The sequence below is a fragment of the Pteropus vampyrus genome, unplaced genomic scaffold, assembly GCF_000151845.1.
Source record: "Pteropus vampyrus isolate Shadow unplaced genomic scaffold, Pvam_2.0 Scaffold4, whole genome shotgun sequence".
Taxonomy (NCBI): Eukaryota; Metazoa; Chordata; class Mammalia; order Chiroptera; family Pteropodidae; genus Pteropus; species Pteropus vampyrus.
In genome coordinates this window covers 12,859,494-12,866,912 of record NW_011888785.1, presented here as the reverse complement: position 1 = coordinate 12,866,912, position 7,419 = coordinate 12,859,494, and the positions used below count along the sequence as shown (strand labels likewise).

At 38.9% G+C, this 7,419-nt stretch overlaps 1 protein-coding gene and 1 pseudogene across 4 annotated transcripts in view; both read left to right on the top strand.

Annotated features, from left to right (window-relative positions):
* The window catches only part of DYNC1I1 (dynein cytoplasmic 1 intermediate chain 1), a 258,394-nt gene that overhangs the window by 36,423 nt on the left and 214,552 nt on the right, over nt 1–7,419 (top strand). The window lies entirely within an intron of this gene.
* LOC111742152 lies at nt 4,468–5,060 on the top strand (annotated as a pseudogene).

Here is a 7,419-nt window from a genome sequence, read left to right as displayed (position 1 = left end):
AAGCAAAAGAGGATGAGGAACAACTGAGGCTGTGAGCAAGGATTTGGCTGCTTCTGTCCTGAAGGAGGAACTTAGAGATTCCTTCAGTCCTTGAGAGACATTGTTAGAAGGTAGTGACCTCTTTTTTTCTCTCAGTCAACAGAAAGAGATGGTATCACTCCTGAACCCACCAGGTACCATCCCAACTGCTGTGGTGAAATAGAGAGATCACTGTCAATAATAGAAGTTAAACCAACTCTATAAAGATACCAGAACAGCATATGGTCTTCAAGGTTGTGGTAGGTGTTTGAGAAATCTAGCTAGACAGTTCTAGAGGTTTTTTCATGTTTTAAAGTTATTTCCATTTGTTTAACATAACAGTAATAGCCTCATTAGCCTTTGATGAAGTCATCTTCTTTTGGCTTATTCTCCAAGTTTTGTCATGTATTCTTATTCATTATGTTTAAATCACTGGTTTGAATGAATTTATAAAGGTTTCCTATGTAACAGCGCCTAGTGTTTTGTTGACAATGATGTTGGTTGTGTTCTTGAGCAAACTGACAGTCTCTGACTGTTCAGTAACACCTAATCACCCTTTCTATAGAAATTAAAGTATGGAACAACATCTTGTAGTGCGTGTGTGTGTGTACACATGTGTGCAAATCAAAAGGTAATGGTAAAATGTATTATAAATAGAGAATAAATTCAGACCCACAAAAAACTTCAATAAATTAGTTTTAACAGATCCACTCAAAATTTTGTCATGAAAGTGAGAGAAAGCACTTTGCCTACCTCTTAAAATAGTCATATATTCAGTCTCCAAACATTTCTTGAGAAGCTGCTATCAGCCGGTCTTTGTTTTCTGCCCTCAAGAATCTTGAGAAAGCAATTATAGGATATGTTCTGTTCCACACCCGCAACTTGATTTTCAAAAAACAATATTCTTTTTTTTAATTCCATTTCATAAAAATGAATATGACCAGTTGGTAAGGACGTGTGCGAATACCTTGGTACTCAGTGTCTTGAAGAATTCCATAGTTTTATAGCTCTATGTTACAACTTCTGTAGGCAGTAGTTCATAAATATCAAGTCAAAAAAGTCCATCATTATAAAGTTATTATATTATCATTGTTATTTCTATGTAATATTGGAGAAAACACACTTCTGTACCTTCTGTCCTTTTAATTCTGAACTTTTAATTTCCTTTGTAAAGGGAGCACTTAACGGCAGAACCCTTGCCAGTGTTGCCAAACTCTATTATAGCTAGGACTGTTTTGACTCATCTCTCTTCCCGGAAAGTTGCAAGATTTGCTTGTGTTCTACAATTCCAAGCAAACCTTTTGGCTGTGCCTTGACTGATCCAGACTTGACATTTGCTTCTGTTCAGGAAAAATGCTTTAACTGCCAGACTAATATCTCTGCACAGTAAGAAGCAAATATCATGGAAATGAAATAAATACTTCTTTAAATGATTTTTTTTTTAAATGTTAACATAGAAAATGGAAATTTATCCTTCTTGAGATAATCAGAAAAGATCAACCATCAAGCTGTGTCTTAGTCCTTGGAGGGAAATACCCATTCTGAACATAAAGAGTAAATTGAATGTGGCCGGGGGGCTGCCATGCCAGGCTCACTTCCTCTGTGTGCTGTCCCATTCCCAACTCTGGGACTCAGTCCCTGAGATGTTATACTTTGACAACTAATTACACTAGTGTATGGCGTTGGGGAAGCAAGTTAATCTTATACTATTTTTTTAAAACCTCTTTCATATTACATGAGTTTCTATGCCCTTAGTTCTCTATATTCTCTTTTTCTATCGATGCAGCATTATCTCATATGACTCTCCGTGGGTGGCTCCCAGGGCCACATTTTCTCTTTTGTCTTCTCTTCTGAGCATTGATCTTACATCTCATATAGTTAGAAACCCCTCGCCACAAACTCACCCACTGAGATACTCATTTCCACCCCAAAGTAGGTCTTTCTCTGGGTTCCCGTCTTCCAGTTATACCACTCACTCTTCTTCCCATAAGGCATGAAGCCTTGAAATAATCTCCAGTCTATTTCTTTTTTTTCACCCTCCATACGAAGTAAACTGCTAACGTCTACCCTTAATTCTTTTCTAGAGTCACCAAACCAGAGCATTTCCTTTCTATTCCCAGCATCATCACTACTGAGGGCTTTCTCATCGAGTCTCTACGTTGGTTGCAAATTTCAATCACTTCTACGGCTGCCCACTTTGAATTAAGGTTTTGCCTGCTTTCTCTGTTTAGTAACTGAAGCCACCCACCCTTTTCTTGTAGATTCTTTCTCAATCCCCCCTTTTCTCCACAGTAAGGGCCTACACATAGCCTCTGGGCACTCATTTGTCAAAGAGGGAGAATTTTACTCCTCTTTGCATAGTTGCTATACTAATATATTTTAAATGTCTCTTTGAAGCTGTCAGTTTCTTGCTTGGTAACTTTAATAATTTCTCATTGTCGACAGCATAAAGTCTAATTTCTTTAGCCTGAGATTTAAAGCTCTCTAGCCATCTAGCTTCAATGTAGCTCTCTAAATTTATCACCCATCTTCAAAACTTCTATTCTGAAAAACTGGTCGCTTGAGCATAAAATGTGAACTCAGTCTTTAGATCTTTGCACATATGGGGCCACCGCCTCATTCTTCTCCACTAGACTGAGTCCCCCCTAGCCTTCAAGACTCAAATCCGACCTCTATTCTCAGTGAAACTCGCTTTGTTTCCCCAAACACATTATAATCTGCCCATTGTACTCTCCTGTCCCACTTATTATGTGAATTCTCATGATGGCTCTTATTATTTGCTACCTATCTTTGCCTTTTGATATATATGTTCAATATCCTCATTCTCCCTGTGTTATAAGGATCTGCCAAACTATCGTGCTTCAAAAATTGTTTGTAGTTGGTGGTAATGATGTTGGCTGGTGAAGTGCTTTTGCCAGTTGTCAAGGGCACAGTAGGTATGCACATATTTCTGGACAGGAAGAAAATAGCACTATTATCACTCTTGCTGTCTTAGGGGGCTCTTCTGTGGGAAACCTCAAAGAATTTACAAGCAGCACTAAGAGAAAGTCTCCGGTAGCACCATTAATATATCTTGGTATAAAATACTAACATGCAAATAGACAGGGATAAAACCCAACAGAATTGAGTCTGGGCCCAATGCAGACATTCTTTTATTCCTTGGCTTTGACCTACTTTGGCATCTGGCCAAATAACTCCTTGTCTCTGAGAACATCTGTTCCTGGTTTTATCTGCTTTACTCCCATGTCCCTTCCCTGCTCTGGAGATGACTCCTTGTGACAATGACCCCTTTTGACCCCTTCTGAGTGCCACACACTGGCTTCTGACCTAAGCTCCCGAATCTGCCATCTTAGTTACCCACACTCGTCTCCTGCCACCAGGTCTAACCAACATACCCTCAACATTAGAATTTGCAGTCATTGAACACTGAGACTTATTTAAAGACCATATTGAGAGTCTTTTGTGATTCACAATTTCTGAAATTTGAAGGTTCTTAGATGCCTGAGTTATATTTTTATTCTGGCTTTTCTGTATCTTCACACAGGCTCTTGTACTGTGATATTAAGAAAATCCTACTAATGTCAGGCTCAGCCTATCTTGCAGTTTTACCTCCCACTATTGATGATGGGTCATTAAATGAATCATTCACCCTGATATAAGTGTATCTTTGAGGATTAGCTGACAGGATCTGTGAAATTCTCAAGGCAGCCATCTTGCTTAAAACTTTTGTTGTCTGAAGCTAGTTCTCTGATATTGTTGGGCTCCTTTATGCAGTATTTATGCAATTTTCTTCACATATCTTGAATATGAAATGCAGAAACATCGAGTTTGCTCTATATAATTAATTATGGTCTGAAATTAGAGCACCAGAATATAAGTTGCACTGTGTTTAACTGATTTGGGAGGAATTTGATGATGCTTATGCCAGTGGTTGAAGACATGCTCGGGATCTCTGAAAGCTTTCATGAGCACTGGGAAGCTTTTAGGTGATGAGGTCCTTTTCTAGAATCCATCCTTCCACAGTCAGATTCGGCTACTGGTTGGGGCCAGTGGGCACAGTGAGGATCACTATTCATGGCAGACACCTTCCTCAGCTCCCCTGCTCAATCTTGCCACTGAATATTAAGAAAAATTAAGCATAGGGCAATTGGATATCCACCTGTGTAAAAGAATGAAGTTGGATCCCTCTTTCACACCATATGCATAATTAATTAAAAAATAGATCAAAGACCTAAAAATCAGAGCTAAAACTATAAAACTCTTAGAATAAGGTATAGATATAAATATTTATGACCTTGGATTGGGGGCAGTGGTTTCTTAGATATGACACAGCACATAAGCAGCTAATGAAACTTAGATAAATTGACTTGATTAAAATTTAAAATTTTAGTGCTTCAAAAAACACCAACAAGAAAGTGAAAAGGCACTCTTTGCTGCATCTACTCTGAAGATGAAGACCGTTCTCAGCAATCAGACTGCTGACATTCCAGAAAATGTGGTTATCACCCTGAAGGGACACACAGTTTTTGTGCAGGGTCCTGGAGACACCCAGGGACATGGTCACATCAGTGTAGAGGGACATGGTCACATCAATGTAGAACTCAGTCTTCTTGGAAAGAAAAAGGAGGTTCTGGCTGATGTGTTGGGGAAATAGAAATGAACTGGCTACTGTTCACATTATCTGTAGTCATGTACAGAACATGATCAAGGGTATTACACTGGGCTTCCATTACAAGGTGAGGTCTGTGTATGCTCACATTCCCCACAATGTCGTTATTCAGGAGAGTGGTTCTCTTGTTGAAACCCAAAATTTCTTGGGCAAAAAATACATCTACAGGGTTTGGATGAGGTCAAGTGTTGCTTGTTCAGTATCTCAAGCCTAGAAAGATGAGTTGATTCTTGAAGGAAACAACATTGAACTTGTGTCATATTCAGCTGCGGTGATTCAACAAGCTACAACAGTTAAAAACAAGGATATCAGAAAGTTTTGGGATGGTATCTGTGTTTCTGAAAAAGGAACAGTTCAGCAGGCTGATGAATAAGTTTTCCAGCTACAAAAGCACCAAGACATCTGATGATTCCTCAGACTTATTTGTGATATTTTAAAGATGCAATAAAAATTGTATATTGAAAAAAAAAGTGAAAAAGCAACCCACAGAATGAGAGAAAATATCTACAAATTATATACCTGATAAGTATCTAGTTTTCAGGATACATAAAAATCTCTTACAGCTCAACGATAAAAAGACCAAATAACCCAATTTGAATAGGCATTTCTCCAGAGAAATACAAATGGCCAATAAACATGTGAAAAAAATGCTTGACATCATTAGGCATCACGGAATGCAATTTAAAATCACAAAGGTACCACTTCCACTCAGTAGGACAGCTATAATAAAAAAGACAGGTAATAAGGATATATAAGGATGTTGAGAAATTGGAATCCTTGTGCACCGCCAGTGAGAATGTAGAATAGAACAACTGTGGAAAACAGTTTGGAAGTTCCTCAAAAAATTAAGCATGGAATTACCATATAATCCAACAGTTCCACTCCTAGGTATATATAAATTCCAAGAAAATTGAAACCAGACGCCCACACAAAAACTTGTACACAAATGTTCACAGCAGCATTATTCATAATAGACAAAAGTGGAAACAACTCAAATGTCCACCAGCTGTTGAATAGATTAAAGGTAATGTGGTGTATTCACACAATGGAATGTTATTCATCATTAAAAAGGAATGAAATTCTGGTATATGTGATAACATGGATGAACCTTAAAACATTAAACTAAGTGAAAGAAGTGAGACACAAAAAGCCACGTATTGTATTATTCCACATATCTGAAAGTAGACAGAAAGTAGGTTAGTGGTTGCCAGGGGCTCTTTAGGAGGTAACAAAATGTAGGTGTAATTAGGTAGTGGTGAGTTTACACAACTTTGCAACTATACTAAAACACACTAAATCTTATACTTTAAAGGGGGTTTTGCCATCCATAACCAACCCCCCACCACCCATGTCCTTGTCATGTCAAAATTATTTTTCCATTTAAATTTGTTACCTTTATTCTTAAAGGCAGCTAGATCATAGTTTCTTTGAAATCCAATGGGTTTTCTTTAGCACTCCACATGCAGGCACGAAACAATGGCTCTCCATATGTTTAGGTCACAGGTACGATGACTTCAGAAGCTGAAGTTCTCTTATTCATGGCTTTGAAAGGAATGGAGGTCTTTTTAAAAAATAGAGACAAACCAAAGGTATCCAGCTTTGAATTTCCTTCATCTTTGAAATAGGAAAAGAGCCAGTTAGTGTATATTTATTAGAATTCCAATGGCAATGTACGTTTCTCATGCTGTTAACGATAGGACAAAATCCTTTTATTTGGGAGTAAGTTTGCATAACTGAACTCTCTTTAGCTTTGGTAGACATCATAATGACACTTAAGTTACACTTTGGACTTTATCTTCCTTGGATAATGAAACTTTGTAAGTACCTACCTAGCAAAGCCGTGCTAACCTTTTTGTAGATGGATACAGACATCGCAAGTGAGCCAGAAACAGAAAGGGGATTAAGGACAGTGGTTCCTGCAAGGGAGCATTCTTGTGATTCATAACGTCTAACCAAGAACAAATGGACACACCTGGGTAGATTGGACTGTGCTAGTGGTGGACTGGAAATATTTACACCCTGAGCACTGGCAAGTAACCTTCTCAAAGTTCAAGTACCTACAGTTTTTATTCTTTATCAAAACCTGACTTTTTTCCTCCCAAGAAACATTACAGCTATGGTGCAATGTGGCTTTCCTCAGCCAGCTTGCTCAGCCAAGTTGATAGGACCAGGTGGAGAGGAAGCTTCCGGGACTTTGAGTGAGGAATCTAGCTCTAGCCCTGGGGGGATGTGAGCCTCCTGTCACTTTAGCAACATGCCAAGTCAGCTTGTGAAGGGTTGTGGTTCCATCACCTAGTGTCTCTGGCATCCTCAGGCTGAGTTTTTAGTTTTAAATCTAGGACAGACTCTTGTGCCAGTGCCTTAATATTTTGTACACTGCAAACTCCTTCATTTGACAGTCATCCTCTCACCCTGTCACTCATCTTTGTTCATCTTTGCACCTGGCCTATCTCATAGTGCTTTGTCAACTTGATCCCAGAGACACCTTCCCTCCTCAGTGAGACTAAGGCCTCATGCTCTAGGATTCGGCTGCAGGATAGGGAGGTCCAAGCAAATCTAGTTAAATAATGAAGTCTCTGTCTCTACAGTGTAGTGTTTCTAAATAAGTGGTACTCAGCCTTGAGTGTGCTTCAGAATCTCGGGGTGGGGAAAGGGGGCTAATTAAAACAGATTGCTGGACTCTACTCCCAGAGTTTCTGGTTCAGGAGGTTTGGGTGTGGCCTGTGAATTTG